The following is a 22,359-nucleotide window of genomic DNA, read 5'->3' as shown; positions in this document are numbered from 1 at the left end:
GTTTCGCTTTGGGGATGTTGATGGGCTCGGTGTAGGTTATGACGATAAGGTGGTGACGCGTGCAAAAGAGTCCGAAGATCAGGAGCAAGTCTTATCTCTGATGTAGATCGAGATGTGGTCGATGTCACACTGACGACACTCTGACTTCTCAACTAGCTATTGCCTGTTAATTCGTCTTTCTCCCTTGAGCATCCCTTTGTCTTTTCTCATAGCTCCACCACGTACGTGTTCCGCAACTGGTCAGGTAGGTCTTTTTTCCGCGTAACTATTCGACCGAAGGACCGACGACACGTTGACGAACCTGTCAGCACTTAGGTTCTCTCGCGACATTGTTTATGGTTCGCCCGATATTTCTTACACCATTTGTCCACGATACTACAGGATTATACGTCATTTTATTTCTCGTCCGGGTCATCCTAATTCGCAAAAGAATTACATCGACGAATATTTAAATTTACGAACACCCAATTTCGCGTCTCAACCCATCGCTCAGCCTATCGATTTTCGTATAATTCTTACAAACGCGCGACGCGAGATCGACACGTGACATCGCGCATATCGTATCGCAGACGTATTTCGGAAGCGTTGGACAAGTCGGTCTATCGTATTGTCCATCTGATCCTTCCGTTTTGCTTTCCTTCCTGCGTTCGGCGCTGTAATCCAGTCGACCGTCAATCATTATCAGCACGCACAGACAGAGAAGCGTTATGCGGTCAGTGTGTGTACGAAAAACTGTACAATCATGACACAAGAGCAAAGGGATTGAGGTAATTAACGTGTACGCTTGTTTGATAAAGAAACGAATGGATGAATTGGTAATAGCAAAATATATTGAAATAAGTATAAGTACAGAGATAGCGTATGCCAATTTGATCGTCGCTCACTCAATGCTACATTACCAAAAGAATATCATAGGGAGCTGATATCATAGGGATGTTAGCAGAAAAAGTCAAGCTTCTTGCGTAACTGAAAATGACAAGAAACAGCAATAACGATCCAGTCCTTGTAACCCAAAACAACGTTAGTATTCAAGGGCACGATAGTATGGATCTCTCCCAGTTTTGAATTTTTCCATTTCAACTTGAAACTTTTTTTACGGCCATGGGCCGCTACAAGACTATTGTACGTGGCGAAATAAGTCGAAAATATAAAACACAACGCTTCGCTTTCGAAAATATAAATCGAGTTTGAAAATGTATTAGGTTGTCCGAAAGGTTTCTTTCGTTTTCTAAGGAAATAATAGACGCACAATGTTTTTGGTTTTACATTAGTTTATCGAACTATGCACGAACATAATAACAGAAATAGAACGGAATGGATCACGCCTAATTCGATAAAATAATATAAAACAGAAATTGTTGTTTATCTATCATCGCCTTATGAGACGAAAGAAACTTTTCGGACAACCTAATACATATGTATACGACGAAAGTTTGAGAAGCGAAGGACGGCCCGTTCCGAAGGATGCCGAAGGATGAATCGAAAATAGAAATGACAATTGGTCAGCTATGACAGAGTTACGTTATTAAGGTATAAATAGGGAGCGAAGCAAAGGGAAAGAAAGGAGGGAAAGTAGAAAAGGACGAATGGCGCGTAGAAAGAGGTTGGCACCGGCGTAAGTTGTTTGGCATTCGTTTGGCGTGCAATGCCGACCTCGTTCCAAGATTGAATCCCGCAAAACTGGCTGCACCACGGCGTTATAATTAATTTATAATACCTCTAATTACGTGGCCATGTCGGATGCGGCTGCCCCGACGTTTAATTTGTTCGCTAATTAAACAGGATACGCGCGCGCCTTGCAAGGCAGCAAACGCGGCTGTCTCGTTTCTCTGCTTTTCTCCGTTTCTCTTCAACCTTCGTCGTTCGCTGTTTCCAACGACCTACCAAACCTTCCATCCACTCGTGCACGGGTTACGCGCTTACGAACGATGAACACACGACCACTCGTTGCGGTCGCGGTTCAACACGCGGATGCATCACTCTGTCGCTTCGAGATTCGACGCTGCGTGCTTATCGACCATCATTTTAATCTTCGCGCTTCATCATTTGCTCCTCGAAGGTTACGTTCCCTCCACCGATGGAATGGGCGATCGAATATTTCATCTCGATCAATGCTTAAAATGGCGAACTAAAGTTCCTTCTTTAGGAAGGGAAATATAATAACCAGACGAATAGATCCATCGATCAATAAAAAGTCCTACAGTAAAGATCCTGAGAATTGAAAAATACGTACATCCGTGTTACAAGGTTAAAAATTGCTAAAAACGATGTTCTTTATGAAGAGAACGTACATCTCGAGGAAAGTGCAATTTAAGCAAACCGTAAACAAAGCGTAACTTAGGCAACTTATCGTTTAAAAATCACAAAATCGCGTATTTGGAGAAACGATTTGAATTTCCATGAAATACGTCTTTCCACCAGATATTATTTACAAGATTGCTCGCGAATCAACTTCCGTAGTTGTCTAAATGCTAGAAATAGGAAATTTTCCTGACTGCAGATCTCTCAAGAAGAGAATTATTTTCGTAAATTCAATCGGTAGTAATCGCGTAGCGGACGATTTGGAAAAACTATTTTTATAATCTAAGTCACAAGTTTACGTGACATCAGCGTTGTCGAGGAGGATGGTCCGCGTGAAAGAGAGCGTTGGAACCGTGGAGTTGTGAATTGATTATTTAGTTGTCTTAATTATAGCATATTATTGTATTTAGTTCACGTTAAATAACCATCGTTTCCTGTTTAATCCATTTTAAATAAATAAATAGAATCCTACAATTGTGTTCTCCGGATGTTTTTTCTATACGTAACACGTTTCCGCGACGATGTCCATTAATTACGATACGAATTTGATCGATAGAATTACGTCTAAATAGAATCGGGAATAATTTTCCAATTCCGTCGGAAGTCGTAAATCATGCATTACACGGTCAAATAAAAATAGACGCGGAGGAAACCGTTTCATTTAGCTTGTCTTTCTCTTTGATGGTTCGCTTTCACGCTGAAGTTTAATTTCCTATGGGAGTTCATGGCCACTCCGCAGGTACACTATCTATTATCCTGGTCCTCCTGGTTCGCTGCTATTCTGATAAGTATCCGTTTCGTATTTCCATCCTAAATATTACGTCGTTGCTTTACCGCGGCGTTTTTTAAACGTGTACTTTGCTCTCTCTCAGCAAATTATTGAAATATCTCTAACTCGATGGTTTCTCGTTACTTGGAACTTTCAGGTAAAATCGTTAGTTTCTCTATCGTACTGCGTATACTGTTCTAAGTTCTGTCGAATTAATTAGGGAACTAGAAACTCGTTCGTGACACGAAGTTTCGCGTGATTTTAAATGTACATTTATATAAAGCTTTTAATAAAATTCTACAATTACATCAGCGATCCGAAAATCCCGGTAAGATCGAACGGATTGGTCGTGAAGATACGTCGGGACATTCGAAAAAAGTCGAATCCTTTAGAAAAGTTGGATAGCTACTCGGAAGCCGTTATGAAAAATGGAGCGCTCCTTTCGGTATAATATATTTTGAGCCGGTCACTTTTGATTCTTTTCCATCAATTTTAACCCACCGCGTACGTACGAACGCGCACGTTAATCGTGCATTTACTGTTCGTACGATGCTCGACGAGCATATAAAACGAGATAGAAAAATCGGAGAAAAGTCAACGAACATAGAAATATCAATTACTTTTTTGTTTTCGAATTACAGTGTTTATAAATGATTAGTTTTGCTAGATAACGGCGGAGCCAAAGAATAGATTCATTTAAAGCAAAGCTGTTTGTTATCCAGTGTGTTGCGTGTACGATGGCAAGTTTGGAAGAAAGTATGATCAAAGTACTATCGAAGTAATCTGCGATTGCACGTCCCATATTACTTGGAAAGCTCTTGCGCGCAGCTTCCGAAAACTTTGCGGACGAACGTTTGAAGTTCGGATTGGAGTTTCAAGTGAACTCGGGGGTTCATCCCAATCGCTTATCGATGAAACACAGGTTCGAGTTCTAACTCGGAGATGTGGCGACATGTAGGAAATGTTCATCGGTTAGAGAAAATATCGGCGAATTGATTTTTCGCTGGTGAAAACTCAGGTTCTTTAAACGCTGCTGATTTCTATCGACGATTTCTATCGAATGAAAGGGATACCGATAAAAAGAACGCCTATCTACTTCATTTGTAACTCGTTAGCCGGTTTGTACACGTAATTTATTTATTCTACGCGATCAATCACTTTGTTATTAATTTTAGTCGAAACACATTTGAAATTCTAGTTTCGAACGTTTGTTACGCTACAAATAACGACTACAATTTGCATAAATCTCATCAACCAGTTACGTGGTTTCATGTCACGTGTAAATAGCTCTCCGAACTCTTACTAATTTCAAATAACTCAATTATTATCAAAGTTTATTTATTTTATTATGGAAAGCGAGTAATATATATATATATATATATATATATATATATTCTTTTTTCCTTTAGGGGATTTTCGACTTCTTATCGAAGCTCTTCGATTCGTCAAGCACTCCTTTTACCTCGATTTTTGAAAATCCACCATCTTTCACGAAATGCTTCACGGAGTAATTCAAGAATTTTATATTCAGTTCGTCGGTTTCTGTTTACTTTAAACCTCCAGGTAGCTTACCTAAAAAGGAATTGCATGAAAAATTTCGTTCGCGCTCCTTGTCTGATCCTTTGTTACTCTATATTTTATTTTATTTATCGTTAATGATCGTTTCGCAAGAACTGTTGAAATTTTTCGTTCGTAATGGAGAGAATTGAACGTACTTGTACTCTTCGTGCGAGAGATGATTCGTCAAAGAACATAGTTGTGCTTGGAAACAGTCGTTTCAATGCAAAAGTTAATTATGAAATTGTATTCTGAAGAAAAAATTTGTTTCCAAAGTGGACGGAATTGTTGACGGAACTTGTTTCACCGTGCAAGAGATTATAAACAATTATAGGTACAAAGGAATAGTTCGTGATAAACGTGGACGTGGAAGAAAAAAATTATTATTCGAACGGAGTAGAATATTTAATTTCTTTCTCATAAAACACGATATTAAAAAAATTGATATTTTCTTTCCTTTATTAAATCGCGTAATTTCGAATTAACTTCTTGCTGCTGAACAAACGTATCGTTTCCTACGTAAAATCGATAGAACGATATCATCCTTTCTACCATTATTATCTCTTATTTGTACACTTGGCAGATATTTGAGATATTGAAAGTTTTTCGCTTACTTCCAACGATCGCTCGATATCGCCACGTCATTTCTTCTCTTTGCAGAATCACCGTTTACTCATTATTACCTTTAAATTTAGAAACTGAGAGTACTAGTCTTCTGTTAATTGTTACTCGATTTCTATCGTAATGGTTCATCTTACGATGCGAAATAATTTTATCCGAAAACGGAAACGTATGTTACGAATTATTGTCAAGAATCGTCGAAATTTGATCAATGGTGTTTAATCGATTATACGAGGAAAACGCGTATTCACGATCTATCGCTTTTATCAGTACCGTGGAACTTATTTTTAGACCGATATTAATTATAAAAAATAAATGCACTGTCCGGTTGAACGAATATCGATTATAGTAATGGTAAATAGAGAAGTATAGTATAAATAGACAAAGAACGTGGAAAAGCGATTAACATATCGTGCTTTGAGCTTCAATAGATTATTTTGCAGTCTCGTTGTTTATGGAAATTGTAATTTTCGTTTATATAAATTCTTTCGAGCGCAAGTATTTTGCACTTCAATTTCTTTATAATGCAATGTATGTATATTTTACATAATTATTACGTCATTTATACATTTTTAAGAAATATTTACAAAATACTTTTTTGAGGCTGGTATGCCGATATATTTGTTAGTCGAAGCAGTTGCTTTTGTGTTATACATGCATCGCAGTATTTTAATTATATCGGCTTAATTTGCGACACTGCAAGACGTATAATTCTCTGCGAACAACTGACGATTAATAATTTTCACTTCACATAACATTCATTGTTACATATTATAATAGGATCGACGTAATTCATCTCGGTTTGCGGAAAGAGCAAGCAAACATTGTAACTCCAATGAATACCGAGTTTCTCGAGAACCAGAAACTTCTGAGTTTGACGAAGATAAAATCTCTATTATCATTTTAGCGGATTTGAAATAAAAATAGATAAACATTTCATTGTCTTTTAGACAATATCGTCTTCCTGCGATAAAAATAATAAATTTCATAAACAAGTTTATTTCGAATATCATCATTAGTAGCATTTAGAATCAAAACTTGAATTAGATACAAAATTATAAAGCATTACCAATATTCGGAATTAAAATTAGAATTAGACACAAGATTATAAAGTATCGGTATTGTTTGCAATCAAAACTAAAATCAGATATAAAGTTATAAACGAAACGATACAGTTTTATATCTTTACTTATTTATCTTTATACCGAGTGATTTTCGTATTAATTACAACGTTAATAGCGATAGTAAATAAAATATAGAATAGTATTCTATAATGGTAAAAGAAGTATAAATTTCTATACTTTCATAACGTATATATATATTATTTATCTCTGTGCTTTGCTTTACGAGATTACTTTATTTCTACGGATTGCTCTTACATTATAAATAGACAATTAATTAGTAATTTAGAACAGAAATTACATGCTCTTACTTCTTTCTTATCAATCATGGAATTTAAATTTTGCGGGAATTCGTATTCAAAATTGCGAGGGAAGTGATTGGCGCCAATCGTTAGTTCCATCCTATACCAAGCGCGGCGCTGAAGTCAGTCTGCTCACCGGAGAGAAGCGTCACATTTCGCGCGCGTTGTGATGCTGTCATATTTTTGCGGTTTTTTAGTGTAAAGTATTCTTTTCGCGCGTTCATTGTGCCTTCGGTGGTTTATAAGAGGATCCATCTTCAACACGTATCACGATATCATCGGTAAATCATTTATTTATCTTTTAATTTAGTGTCCCATGTCAGCTTGGATATCAGACGCAATAAAGTTTCGTAGCTCTTACAATTTGAAAAATGGTGTGCTGTAATTGCAACGGTAATAAATTATAACTGGCAGTTACGTCAAAGATTCATAAGTGTCTGTCAGTTTGTTAATAATAATGAGGTAATAAGCTACATCGACGTATTTGTTAATTTGTCAAATGGCAAATGTATATAAAAGTTTTGAAATATTTTCTATAGTAATACAAACGCATGTTCATTTTTCAGTGTTACCACTACTCCGTGTATACGTTTATATATTCGTATATACGATTTTTAAAGTAAGTTAACCTCAATCATTAAAATGTTCGTTTACGAGAGAGAATTTATTTTAATTGTGATCATAGTTTCTTTAATTTAATCTGAAATTTGTAATTAGAGGTTAATAATTGTTACAGGCATATTGTTTCGTGTTACAAATTGAGAAGCTCGAAGGACAGTAGTGCAAGTGACGAATAATTTGAGAGAATTATTGGTAAGTTACATTTTAATAGAAATCAGTATGCTTATAGATGTTAATTTTCTAACCCTATGTCGAACTAAACTTGAAAAAATATATATTTTCAGCAAATGTCACTTGTCTTTAGATTTTCACGTATATATAATATACATATAATCATAACGATGACGTGTCTCGTTACAGCGTTAACGAAATTGGGAAACATTTCAATACGATATGAATATAAAAGTTTTTTATGGTACCTGTTCAAATACTTTCGCGAATAGACACACAAAAATTACTGTGTAGCAAATTTTCTGTTATTAGATCATAGGTTGACATATTATTACTTCGTTAAAAGAATTGTGCATTTCCACTTACTTTCGTGATTCAATATATGTTAATTATTTCATCTTCATCTTCTACTAAAGGATAATTTACAGAATTTTCGTTATTAACAATTTTTTTTATTTATTTTATATTTGAACGAACCTTAATAGAGTACCCTTTGATATACAGAATAACGAAAGTAGAGGGAAGATTAATATTAACATATATATAGAGATAGAAGCATAAAAATAAATTAAAGTAAAATTGGTAAAATTTGTAAAACAATACATTTACGATGCATTTTCATGTACGTTCGTGAGTCGATGTATGCTAATACAATACTACAGCCAATCATACAACCCCCTTACGATAATTCTGCGTCGATGAACAGGACACGTAACATCAATGGAAAGATCGATGAGCAACGGGACGCGTGATCGACGAATCGTTGTTGGGTTGAACATCAAACTGCATCGGGTACCACTGTCTACAGGTATACGTATAGCACTCAGGGATCATCGCGACGAGGAGACGCTCGCTGGCGTACGTTGGTATTGGTTGGTATCGGTGCGACACAGGGGCCAAGGGTTCTAAGGGGGTTGATGCGTCGGCGTGTTGCGCCGTAGCTTTTGCCGCGGCGCCCGGCAGTCCGTAGGCGAAGTCCTAACGAGTAGCCGGCGAGCGAGCCGTTTCTCCAAAAAACTTCCCCTCGATTACATTGCGCTGAGATTTCCGTGTCCATCTTTCGAATTTTCGGCTCCTCGACCCGCGTGGTTTCTTTACTCGTCGCGTTTTCGCCGTTCGTTTTATGCTTCCCTCGTAAACTCGCCGTAGGCTGTTTCGTTCGAACTGTTTGGATAAGTTCGAAGTAAGAGATCGAACAAGTTAATCGATAGTGAGATTAACTTTTTATTTTACGAAATACGTACGATCGATTTATGGGTCGAGGAAGGTATTCACGAAGTGCGAACAGTGTTTGTATTGACGAATATGGAAAATTTTGATGATATGTGACGAGATTCTGTCGATCGTGCGACAAAAAGTAAATGACCCGATTTTCGACTGACAAGTCGTAAGACGGATGTACCTTGGTGGAATGTATCAGTGAGGAACGATAGGTGTTGTGATTTCGAAGAGTGTACAAAATTCACGATTCGTGATTCTCGAGACTAGTGATCGAATCAAACTCCTCGAAAGGATCTCGTATGCGTGTAAGTTGAGTCGAAGTTCGAAACGTAATTAAAATTCTGTAAGAAGTAAAAAGAAAGAACGTAATTGTATCTAATTATGTCATCGAATGATTCTTTCGAAAGAACGTCAAACGTTCTCACAAATTGTTTCTGAGATATTTCAAACTCGTTTCATTTGCCCAGGACTTTCGTCAAGTCAAAAATTTAAGAAATTCCCAGTCGATTTGCTTTTCTTCGCGGTCATTCGTGTGATCTACTGTTGGATTTTAATTGTCCACAATTAAAAGACTCGCGATACTTGAATGAGAGTGATACTTTTAAGGGTAGAAATACAGTGGCTGATTAAAGTATTTGAATAATCATAGAAAACTTTTTATGAATACATTGTGTGTATTATGCGAGACAGTTTTGAAATTCCATTAACGCTGTAGCATTACAACAATTACATTTGACAAGGAATTGCATTTTCTATTTGCATAGAAACTAAGTAAGTGTTCGCTCTCGTTATGCATTCAAAAACGACAATTTTCAGTACAAAGTTTGTAACAAAAGATATATCAAAATATTGCTTTAAATAAAAATTTATTTGAATAAAATTTTACAAAGTTTCGTATTCGTACGCGTAACACGTTCATCAAAATTTGCTACGTTAAGAGTTCGAATACTTTCGTGAGTCGTTGTACGTGTAAACCAAAATTCTCGAAATCTGCACCCACGCCGTTGTATGAATCATCGTGGATGGTTTAGCGAGACGATTCGAAGATGACGAGCTCGATAATGGACGTCGATTATAAACTTTGGTCCGTGGAAAACTGGGCCACATCCAGTCCAGCTTTCCGTTATCTCGTGATTCGTGGATCGTGCACGAGCAAAATAGAAAGGCAATATAGTGGATGAAAAAAAGCGCGTCGGGAAGAATGGGGTAACCGAGGGAAAATAAAGGAGCGAAGGGTGGGAGGAGGTTGTACGGAGAAAGAGAGCGAACCCGGAAAACCGGGAAACACCGAACAATACCAATTGCGACAAATTACACGTTGCTTTATCCGGTAACGCCGGCCCGCGATTAAAAGGGAACACAGAACGACGTGGCATCGAATACTACGAACCGTGATTCACCCCATTTTCTTTCTCTTTCTTCTTTTCTTCTATTTTACTTTCTATCTTTTTCATTTTCTTTGTTTCCCCGTTCTTGTTTTCTTCGTCCGTCATTTTTGATCAATCGAACGAAGGGGAAATTGCCGCTCCACCGAAAGTTATTGAGGTTTCCCTATGAAAATTTAATCAGTGGGTTTTTTCAAAGCTCGTTCGTTTCCCTTTTTGCTTTTACTTCTCTTCTTTTATCGCGTTTTCCGTTGTTTTCGTTTTCTTTCTTTCGTGGTTGTTTGACTTGTTCCACTTTCGATCTATGCAACAAAGGGTAAATTGTTATTCGACTAAAAGTTATCGAGATTCTCCTATAGAAATTCAATTAACGCACTGTTTAGCGTAGGTACCGATCATTGTATTTCCTTTTCCGCTATGTTTCCCTGTATTTTTTCCCTTTTCTTTTATGTTTCTTTGTTACTTGTTTCTCCGTTTGTGATTTTTGATTTCCGTTCAATGAAAGAGAAACTGCGCCAGCCGACTAAGCATTATTGGATTTTTCGTATGGAGGTTTAATTAACGCGTGGTTTACACTTTATATATTGGCTTCGCCGTTTTGATGGCCGAAGCAAATTAGATTGGTACGGAATCAAACGAAGTTGAGATACGTGATTCGAATGGTGTGCTTTGACTACAGCACATTTTTGTATCTAGACGATCCACGTGTCTTTGATTCGTTGAGAAGAATCGAGAAGAAGAAAGTTTTGCTTAAAATTAACGTCTCGCTTGTCCATATTGCTTTCTGTTATATCTTTATCGTTATTTCTTTCACAGGATTACAATGTCCCGATTTCATACACATATCGCATACGATGTTCAATACAGTGCAACAAAATATTGCTTTCTGTTTGACAACGAATATCATTAAAATTTTCATCGAACTGTTAATCCGAGGATTTAGAGATTCGATCGAGTATCACTTTCTACTAATTGTGAGAACGAACTTTGCGCTTCGTACTGAAACAGTCGAGCATTACACGGTTATATTTTAACGGGCTCCGTTACGAGAGATTCGCTTGAAATGTCGCAGCTGTCTTGCATCGGAAGAATGTCTTCGCTTTCGAAACAAAATGCCGGGACTTTGTTACTTCCGGAATATTCTCGTTTAATTCTGCCGTGTTGTTTGCGTATTTTTTTAACGATTACAGAATATCCAACGTTTCAACAAAATGTGAAAAAATTCTTATTAGCGTGCACGATTTTTCTCGCAATGTTACGTTAGACATCGTATACACCCTTTTCACTTGCTAAAATAAGAGCACGATCGAAATATAAAAATTCGAAATATAAATAAATCGAAGTTTCTTTACCGAAGATCACTTTCCATTATGGAAAGCTCTGGCTAAGCGAAAGCGAGAAAAATCGGATTTCGTATTTACTTTTCTTCGTATTTTCCTATTTTCCATTTCTGCCGATAGGAGCATTTCGAACACCTGTGATTGCAACGTATACTAATTTTTTTTCCATTGGTTCTTACTTCCAAACACGAGGTATCGTTTTTATCGGAATACTTCGGTGGAAATGTGATTCTTTTCTACTATACAACTGTCGACCGTCAATTTTAATTCAACTATATTTCGACGATATTTGTTTTCATGTTTTCGTTCTTTCAACATCCTATTTTACGTTAAATCCGTACGTTGAGATACAATTTTTTAATAAAAAATTATTTTTCGAAATTGTATTGGAATACCTCCTATCTGTTACTCCTTTGTTCTATTCATTTGCATTGATTTTGGTCAATTTTAACTGCACGTAGGAATGATAAGGAATATCAATGATTTCTGGTCGATATCGGTGGCAATCGGTTTAATCCCAGTGTATTCGATCCATTCGCAACGCGATATCGTTTCCAGCGTTACGGAGATCGTGTCGACACGTGTGCCGCGCACGTTTAGCCGTACTTGTAATCCGACAACGAAACTGGCGTTTCGCGAAATTTATATGATCCGCGGAAGATTTCTCCTAATCTCTCGGTGTTTCGGGCTTGTTTCGATATACACGCTATTTTCGTCGCGGGTATAATGTACAGTATGTGGCGTAGCATGGAGGGCCAAATGAATCGATGCTTCCTGCTTGAACAGCTTCGATGGGTCAATAATTGAAAGTGCAAGCATAGAAAGATATTTATTTCATTTCTCCATTTGTTGCATGGAATAGATAGCCTGCAATGCCGTGTTTTCACAGTTCGATTTATTATGTAAATTTGACGAAAATAAAGATAAAGATGACGGTTGTAAATTAGGTGAAATATTGGATTAAACTTTACTGTAACGGTTGAGAAGTCGAGAAATTGATTGGAACGCAAAGAAACATCCTTGAATCGTTTCGCTGAATTTTTCAGTCGTATTCTGTCCGATATAGTTGACACGATGGTTTACGGTTTCTCTATGGTCTCGATCAAATAATTTAATAATTGAAGATATAAAGATACGTAAATTTACTTTTTTCTCCATTTATCGATCCTATTGTACATTTAATATTACTTCTAAATAGCATTTTCTATATGATTAAGATTTATAATTTATTCAATTATTAATTTTCCTTTAAAAACTTTTAGTTCCATTTAGTTCCATTAAATTCTCTAAAATTTTCTCAGTTATAATCTAAATTATATAAGTCTTGCTGTCTTACTAATATTCCTAAATTCCAAGAAATTTGACAAAACTTTAATCACGGTCTTAGAAATATTCTTCGAGCAGATCGGATTACTGGTAATTGTATCTCAATAATTGTAGGCAATTGTGTATACATATGTGCAACAATTATTTAGTATAATCCATGCTAATCCTATCGAATTATCATCTAAGACAGACTTGCTTGTTATATATACAATATATGGCTTATTCGTATATTCCAAGAATTGCGTAAAGATTTAATGGGACTCAGGGAAATACGATGAAGCGCGATCAGTCGCTTCCTATCCTGCATATACGCGCGTATATGTACATAGGATATGCATATCTATGTTTCAAGCATTTCTGGTTCCACGATTGTTCTTTCCATTCTCGTCACATTGGACTCGATTTATTCATACAACAGACGTGTAATCATTTTTCTGTTTCGCATTATTCTTATTCATATTTTCCTTCGATATTCCACTACCTCGCCTACCTCCTAGATAGCTTTTCTTTCTCCCTCGATATTAGCCTATGAAAATTTCAAAGAATTAATTTTATTTTATTTCGTTCATCTTGTACGTTATTCCCACCGCAAAACTTATTTCCCTACCCTATAATTATAGTCCTGCTCAGAGAATCGATATATTGGGTTGGCAACTAAGTGGTTGCGGATTTTGTCAATACCACCTAATGACAAAATCCGCAACCACTTAGTTGCCAACTCAATACATTACATACACACACACGACATACGTACGAAAATTGATGTTAATTTATACTTTCATAAAGGATATAAACTAACATACACGAAGATGGTACCCCGCTGGGTGTAGCCACCCACATGATAATCAAACAGCTAAAAAATTCTACCAAATGTCCAAATTGGACAAACTGTGAATGTGAAATATTAAATAAAAAAAAAAATTTATACTTTAATTACCAAAACATGAAAAATGCAACGTATCGTATTTTTCTCCTTGGTCTTTGATTTTATTCGCACGTCTCCCGAATATATCGACTATTTTCAAATTTTCTATTTCTTCTCATTGAAAACGCGATAAATCCTGTTGTACAGTTCTACCTCTTTCATTTCCTTCTTCCTTTTTTTTTTTTACTAATTTACAAGATGAATACTATTCGTTAATGTTTCTTATCGTCGATAATAATATCAGCGATAGTACGCGATAGTTACGAAATTTCTTAACCGTGTATTACATATGCGAAATTGTAAGTTACAAGTCGCCGGCGACGGGTGTGCTAACAAATGCAATCGCAGCCGGCGCGATAATTCGCGATCGAGTTAAGCGTAACCAAGTGCTACAGAACGTGATGTTTCCAGGTGTCGTCATCGCGTCATCGTGCTGGCCTTAACGAGGCGCAGTTAGCGTCGGCATCGTTAGGGAGCGTGGAACGCGAGTGGACTGGTGCTTCCAAATCCTCGAAATTATCGCCGCGATTCCTAGCACCCTTGGTGTATAGTGAGAACAGTGGTTCGTCGTTCGTGTCCACCTCTTCTCGATAATTCGTCCTCGCATCTCGAAGAAGGGAAGCACGTAAACGATCGTGAGTACGCGAACGTGCTTCCTTAAAGTGAACCTTACGCGCGGATATGCGCCGTTAATGAAAGAATCTGGCGTGATTGCTCGAGGAGACGATCGAAGCGTCCTTTCGTGGCTGGTAGCCGCGAGAATAGCGAACCAAGCTAACGAAAAAGGGGCAAGTAGAAAGGAGGGAAGAAGAAATCGAGCAGAGAAGGGTGAGTGCATCGACGACAATAACAGAGTAGAAGGTAATTATTCAGAACAGGATACGATGAGAATACGACGAGGAATATATTACGAAGCTCGTGATTCTGAGTAACGTTTTCCTATGAATATAATCGTCGTTCGGTTTTAGTTTTCAAGATACACAGTGATTCACGTTCGATGTTACGTGCTATACGTGATGGTATTGAAGATAAATTGGTTTATACGTTGAAAGGTATAAATCGGTGAAAAACTATACCTCTGTTCAGAATAATTACCCGCTAGGATAAAGGAACGTAGATCTATGCTTTGGGTACATTCGTTAGCGGTTCCTCCGCGATTCGATAATACTGATTTACATATTTGCCGATAATGCCGCGTATTTCGACGTACCGCGTTAGAGGTGTAATCACGCGTGTAATTCTTGTCCGTACGTGCAGCCAGCGACGCTTATAATGGTAAGGTATTACCGGAAATCCGTCTTAAATCTCTTGTAATTAAATCTTGAATGTAGCGAGCATCATCGCGCCACACAGACCGGCATCGATGTTTCAGATAACGCGTCCGTTAGTTTGCTTTTCTCGGGATAACAGGTCGGCTTTGTCGAAGCCTAAAATGTGCCTTCAGTTTTGAACATTGTGTACATTATCGGCGCGATTCGCTATTATTAAGCGGCGATGAATTATCCTTGTCGGATTAATAGAACTTTATATGCAAATTTAATGGACTTCGTTCTTTTCTCTACGAACGCGTTTTCTAATTTTCTCGATGAAAATAATCGTAACGTGAAAATACCGTATTACAGATATTTCCGTCAATTTTGTTTGTAAAGCGTGAGACACTTTCAACGAGGAATTAAATTTAGAGTAACCGTATAATTTTATTAGAATCGTATACACATCGGTAGGTATAGGCAAATATAGGAAGTAAAATCTGTTCGTCCGAAGCTTGATGTTTGGAATAAAAATCCATTTGCACATTGCTGTAGAACAAATTAATTAATGGATATTCGATTTTATTTAGAAATAGCTAATAGCGTGCTGTGTATCGATACCTAGGAAATACTAATGATATTAGCAATATAGCAAATGGACAGATTGTGTACTCTGTGGCCGTACAATTGGCTGTGTACAACCAATTGTTTTTCTCGCTACAATTCGAGGTCTTTGTGACCAGAAATACACAACGTTCGGATGAATACAATTGAAACTGTTTATTTCGAACGGTTCCTACGATATTTCGGATAATTGCTTTCCTCGTAACATATTGCACGCGCCTTTATTTCTCTTCGAGATTAATGAAGTCTATCGTGGAGGATATCGTCGTTTTATTTTCTCTCTATCGTTATATCCAGATAAATATACCGCGCTTCACTATATTTTAATAACGCGGCTGTATTCGAAAGTACAGTTTACGAAAATCATGTGTTCGAGAATTAACTGTACCCTGTTGAGTTCTTTATGATTTCGTGACACGTAGGTGGATAATTTAAAAATATTTTGATCAGATCGAGGAAAAGGACGCGTTCAAGGGTGAACTCGTAGCTTGGTATAGCCTTCTGAATGCATTAGCGCGAGAAAACGAGTACGTGTGTCGATGTGTACACGCGAACGGTTAGGAAAGCGGCTTAGCCTCTTCTAAGAAATGCCATAGCTGGGGTAAGGTGAAAATGGGTCAAGGAGTTTCTGCATAAGAAAGCTAATTCCACGGCTGTCGCCGAGCACGCCTCGTAAAAACATCCCACTTTTCAATGATAAATTATCCTTGACTGTAAATTTATTCTTTGGCGTTCTTCGATCGGCTAATTTTTATTTTTTCCAAACTAGTTTACCGATTACGTACAGTTTACAGTGCACAGGTGCGACGTGTAATTCATGTTGTCGATGAAGTAGCGCGATTAACATAAATGGGTCCCATTTACGACTACGGTCATTTATTTTGGGCCCGATCGCAAACAAAAACACGCACGATGGAGGTTCGTTCGATGGAGATTTATGGCTCGCGAGTCACGTATTGTTCCCCTAATGCGAAAACGTACACTGGCTCGCAATTGATTTACCGAATATCGCTGCCAGCATTTCGGTCAACGGGGCTGTACACAATCTGACGGTGTGCTGGTACACGATCGTAGGCGTTTCTTAGCTCCAGACAAATCACTATAACGTGTAGTGCGATAGACCGTGATAGGGAACGATCTGTTTCCTTAGTACTCGATGTGGCGGCATTTACTTTACGCAGTTGGAAATTTACTAGCTGATAATTGCTATTATTGGCACGAATCTCGGATAATTGATGGAGGAAAAGCAAAGTAAACGTTAAATATTTCTAATTCATGTAGGAATATTATATTATTAGTTTGTAGGTAGCAGTATGATTTATGCAATATCGCTTGCACTCATACGAAATCGAATATAATACCCCGTTTCACGTATTCGTTACTCACTACTTCTACGACACAACAACGCAACGATCTTCACACGACAACGATAAATTCAACTCTGACTCTCTCGACTCTCGTTACGATGTCTTCCACGCTCGCTTTTTTCCTAAACATACCTTGGTAACGCTCGCGACACTCTTTGACAACGTCAACGTATCTTGACAACGCTAATAAACAATTACCTCTCGCGCCACGTCCTTCCCTGATGTCACGCTATCCCACATTTATGATATAATTATTTAGACGTTGTATAGTGTAGTATCGTGGACAGATTGCCTAAGAAATATCGGGTGAGGCGTAAACGATGTCGCGAGAAAACCTAAGTGCCGACAGACCAAAAGGGTCTGGAAACTTCAACGATCCCATCAATTTATGGTCGGTCTTTCGGTCGAATAGTTACGCAGAAAAATGGCCCTACGCGATCATAATCGCGGACGGTTGCGGAACACGTACGTGGTGGGTCTATGAGAAAAGACAAAGGGATTAAGACGAATAATCCTTAAGGGAGAAAGACGAATTAACAGGCAGTCGTTAGTTGAGAAGTCAGAGTATTGTCAGCGTTGATGGTCCGCGTGAAAGAGAGCGTTGGAGCGGTTGTAACGAGAATAGTGAGTGACGAATGATGACTGCTTCATCATACTTGAAGCATCATACTTGATTTTGTGTTGTGTTGTGTTGTGTTAACGCGAACGATATTGAGACAGATCATACCGTTACCAAACCTACTAGCACTATATTTTTTCCACCATAGTATGCCCGAATACGATCACTCTATTCTTCCATTAATTTTGAATTGTAAGAATTATATATGTCGGAGATGAAAGGACATTGGGGCTTCCCTTTTGGAATGTTGGGAAAACCCCCAATACCCTAGCCCAGACTTTTACTATAGCTACGCTTAAGTAACAAAACTAAGAAATAGTTGTGATATTCTAATTCGATTTTACGACGATGGGCCTGGGCTCGAAGTGACATAACGGGTCACTGAACGTAGCCACGGTTACGGGAGGGATGTGTACCTAACAGAGGTATGGAATAATTATATAGCTCTCCTTAAAAACAAAGGTCGACCCGAGAGGTGGGGAAAGGACTATATAAGGGCAGTTCCACTTGGACTGCAAGTTAGTTCATTCAGATAAGTTTTACTTGTACATTGAGTCATACGTGTATCACATCGCATTCGTCATCTCGTTGACCGTGGATTCGTTATCGAACCTGAATTGTCGTCGACATCTCGACCATCCGATTATCACGTGAACTTGAGGGTCTGGTGTCACGTAATTTTTGGGGTTGGTTGATGAAATAAAATAGCTGAGTCGTAACACACCTATTAATTTTGTTTTAATTAAACTTTATTACGAATTCAGCAATCACAACGGAATACACACTGAATTAACATAAATCACAATTCACTCCAACCACGTTATGTAAGACTTAGTTACAACGATACGTTAAGTACGCGACTGTTATAATGATATGTTGACTATTCTAAGCATACAGAATAAGTGAAGTTTTACCGACGATACCGTGTCTGAAGAAAGCTAGGGGTGGGTGTGTCTAAGGACACGGGACTATCGGATTTGTTGATGACAATTTTGGTTAGGAAAGTGAGGGGCGTTTCCGATTGGATAATAAGAAGGTTGGTGGACCAGGAAGGGTTTTAGCCGCCCTCGTGAGAAAGTTGCTAACGGAACATACCAAACGCGAGGAAAACTAACTTTCCGCGTTAACTCGTAGTAAACGATAAACGTAAAAGGAAACCTAAGACAAGAGATACTCGCTTGGTCCGAAGGACCTTAACTATGAAAATTCTAAGACATCTGAGCGCCATCCTGCCCGCGGTGTGTGACCTGGTCTCTGATGTTAATTACACGATTGCCGTTATTATTTGTAGCCTCTTGCAATAACCATATTTGTGCCAATAAATATCAGCTATAATTCACGATGGTAAATTCGTGCGAAGGTTCGTCAAACGCTCAAAATTCCAACCTTAACCCGACATATATAATTATACACAATTTTTATAGTGACGGAACAAAGTGAATGCAGCGTTTTATTTGTCATCTGTGATCGCATAGTTGGCGATAAGTTTGCAACGCTACGTAATTTTCGGAGCAGTTTACTTGGCTGACGGCTGTGTTTTGCGTCTCGAGGATATCGCTGCCATCGTAGATAACGCATAGCAATTGTGTATTCTCTAAGTAGACCAAGTAGACTAGAATTATATGTATAGCGCTACAACACGATAGATGCACTTTGGTAGAAGTAGTAGGTTTGTGTATAAGCGAAAGCAGTTGCAAGGTGCGCAGGAAAGGGACCGAATACTTAATGCCACCGCTGTCGTTTCGAACAATTCGCGATAAGGTTACTTTGAGAGCTCTATAGTCATTGATTTTCTCCAGAAACTTTGTCTAATACGGCTAGAATGTTAGAGCATTTCGACGGTAAGCGTTTTGAGGCATTAGGTCTAGTATCGCTATTGTTTCCGACGTTATCCTGTTGCTGCGCATGGTTTCTAAAGGCTTTCATGGACGACGCATTCCTGAATATTGCATCGCTGCTTCGAATTTCAAATCGTGATAAATAAAGAACATTCTATGTTTTTACGACCAGAACGACTTGAAGTAAAAAACTTCGTACGTTTTCTCATTTGTACTCGATAAGCGCTAAATTCATGGAACGTGAAACGTTCAACGATCGAATCGTTAGGCGAATGCGGAAATTATTATTTCGAGCGTTGTTTAATAAGATATTCTATAGAACGTAAAATTGATACTTATATTGAAATTATATTCAGTCGATCAATGGATTTTATAGTTTTATCTTACGTTTAACGTATCAACTATCGTACGAATAATAGATTTACTTGACGTTTCATAAAAATTCATTGCACGATTATGATTTCATACTGATAGCTCTACTAATACTCTTTCTTGCCAAAAGTAAGTCCAAATAGTTTGTACGATCGAACTAATGTCGTTAGTGGAATTTTACGAGTTGAAAATTGTTAGTATTAAAAAATTCTCTCACGAAATAACGCGACACGCTTGCTGACAAATAAAGCACAAATTTACAAGTAAATTTGACAAATTACCACAAAGCATACATATTTATAAATTCATATTTTTACGAATTGTTATAATAGGTGCTACACATAGCAATTTATACATTCTGCGAATTCATATTTTAAGTGACCAGAAACAGACGGATAAAAAAGCAACGATTTCTATTAATATGGAATGTGTTATTTACATTCGTCTATTGTCTGACTTTCTGACACGCCAAACATTTGTCTTCAGTAAAACTGTAACTGTTGTACGATGTTCGCGAGCAACATTCCAGAAGATTTAAGAGTGCCATAACAAAGCGATGAATCTACAAACAAGAAAACGCAATACCGTCCGCAAACTCTTTGAACATTTGACTAGGTTCCTTCTATCCCATTACACCAACACCGACAAAAAGACACGAGAACTTCCTTCGTCTTACACAAGGATCCTTCTACACCTACTCGACACCTAACTCGTAACTCGACGAATCTCAGATTCCTCTGTTTTTATTCCTTCGTTTGACTTCCCTCGCGGAAGAACAGGGGGAAAGGAGAGAAAAGGACCGAACTTTCTTTTGGGACGCGCCAAATTTCTGATATATTCTATAACGTACGGTAAGCTTTAAGGAATAGCATTTAACACTGGAACTACCGATAGTTAACACGAAGCTATTTCTATCGAGACCAGTGAAAACGACTGGTCTTTAAAAAATACGTAATAATAGAATATTTTTGTATTTATCGATTTATTACTTTCTTACAGAAGGAGTTCCATGTTGTGTAGTACATTTTTGGTATTATTAATCCATCTGGGATCATGATCCCTAAACGAGGGTCGACTCGTTTATAAAATTGTAGAACCAGTCATTTTCACTGCTGTGGTATCTCTAGCATTAGCATCTAGAGATCTCGCGATCGATCCGGAATTTTCCCGATAACTGATATCGTCGTATCGAATGATACGCGGTAAAAATTTGAAAAACGCGTGGCAAGTTGTAGAAAACGAGAAAACTGGTTAATCGAGGTTCGATAAACGGATCGCAGCACCCTTTTACACTTTGACAATTACCAGCCATTTCGACTGGTATTGGTATAAGTAGCCTTGATACAACATTATTTTGAGATCGAATACATAAAAAACAAAATAAAATTCATTATATTATTCTTTTAGTCATCGTTGCGAAAGTCATTATATCACTGCGGAAAAAAATATAACACGAAGTAGGAATTTTAAAATAAAATTATAAAACCAGTCGGTTCGACTGATGTGATGGTTCTAGTGTTAAAAGTGTTAGTTTTACGATGCAGAAAGCATTACTTTAAAAATTTATCATACGAGTAAGCTGTACAATTTGTATAAATTTTGTATAATAGCACTCACGCCTTAAAATTCGCCTTAAAATTTTCGTGTTCTACTCGTCAGAAACTGAAACGTGCGTTACGAATCAAGTAAGAAATTCGGTGTTGCTTAAAAGTTGGACCAAAAAGTGAAATCGAAGGGGAGAAAAAAAAAGAAAAGGAAGAATCAAGGAACGGCAACGAGAAAAGAGAAACGGCTGAGAAAATGCTTTCAATCCGAGAGAAAAATCCACGAGATTCTTATCTTGGACGCAATCTTCCAACACAGCCTCTGTTATGCGATCTAACTTCTTGACTTTCTTATGCCATTCAGCAACAAGTAAAGGTCCTATGAATATCTATGGAGTTTCCGTGCTTTTCATTCCGAATCATCGGTTACGCGAAGTTCATACGACGACTAAATTTACTTAAAAAATAAAATCGTTTGCCGTATACGACGATAGAAGATAAATGAAAAGCTTAGAACGCAATAAACGTGAAATATCTGCATAAGTCAAAATTAACATATCGTGGTAATCTTATTATATCATTCTTGGTGCGAGAAAATGAAAATTAATTAATCGAATTATTTTGATTTATTAAATCAACTGAATTATTCGAAGGTTGATATCACAGCGAGATCTTGCAGTTGCTCGATACTTCACGGCTACTCGCGTCCAGACGTAATTTTCTCATGACGTTCGGTAAGAGGCTGTCTAATTAAACGCCTTTGGAACGTTTATAGGTTTACGACGGAAAGAATGAAAGAAAAGAACTTACGTAAAGTGGCGAGACGCGATTCATCGCTTTGAAGATACGACTGTCACCGAGCTCGGGACAACTAGCAAGATAAAACATTTATAAGAGGAGTTTTCGGTTCGTCGTATCTTGTTAAGAGACCATCAATTTACGACTATTGGACGTTCCATGCGCTTAACGCGATCGAGTATTCCTTTAAATCATCGCGCTTCGCGGTCCTACGCTACCGTATCACGTTATACGTATACGTATCATAAGCGTCGACCTAAGCTACGACTTTTATCCTCTGCTACAGC

The 22,359-nt window shown here is 37.7% G+C and overlaps 1 protein-coding gene across 1 annotated transcript in view; it reads left to right on the top strand.

The window, feature by feature from the left end:
- Positions 1-8,414: 8,414 nt before the first annotated feature.
- The window catches only part of LOC100741329 (peroxidasin-like), a 348,980-nt gene continuing 335,035 nt past the window's right edge, over positions 8,415-22,359 (top strand). Inside the window, exons 1-2 of the mRNA XM_003486021.4 lie at positions 8,415-8,989; positions 14,072-14,488. The gene's annotated coding sequence lies outside the window, so the exon portion shown is untranslated. The remainder of the gene's footprint in view (positions 8,990-14,071; positions 14,489-22,359) is intronic.

This window comes from Bombus impatiens, unplaced genomic scaffold (assembly GCF_000188095.3).
Source record: "Bombus impatiens unplaced genomic scaffold, BIMP_2.2 scf_0096, whole genome shotgun sequence".
Taxonomy (NCBI): Eukaryota; Metazoa; Arthropoda; class Insecta; order Hymenoptera; family Apidae; genus Bombus; species Bombus impatiens.
This window is presented reverse-complemented; position numbering and strand designations above follow the sequence as displayed.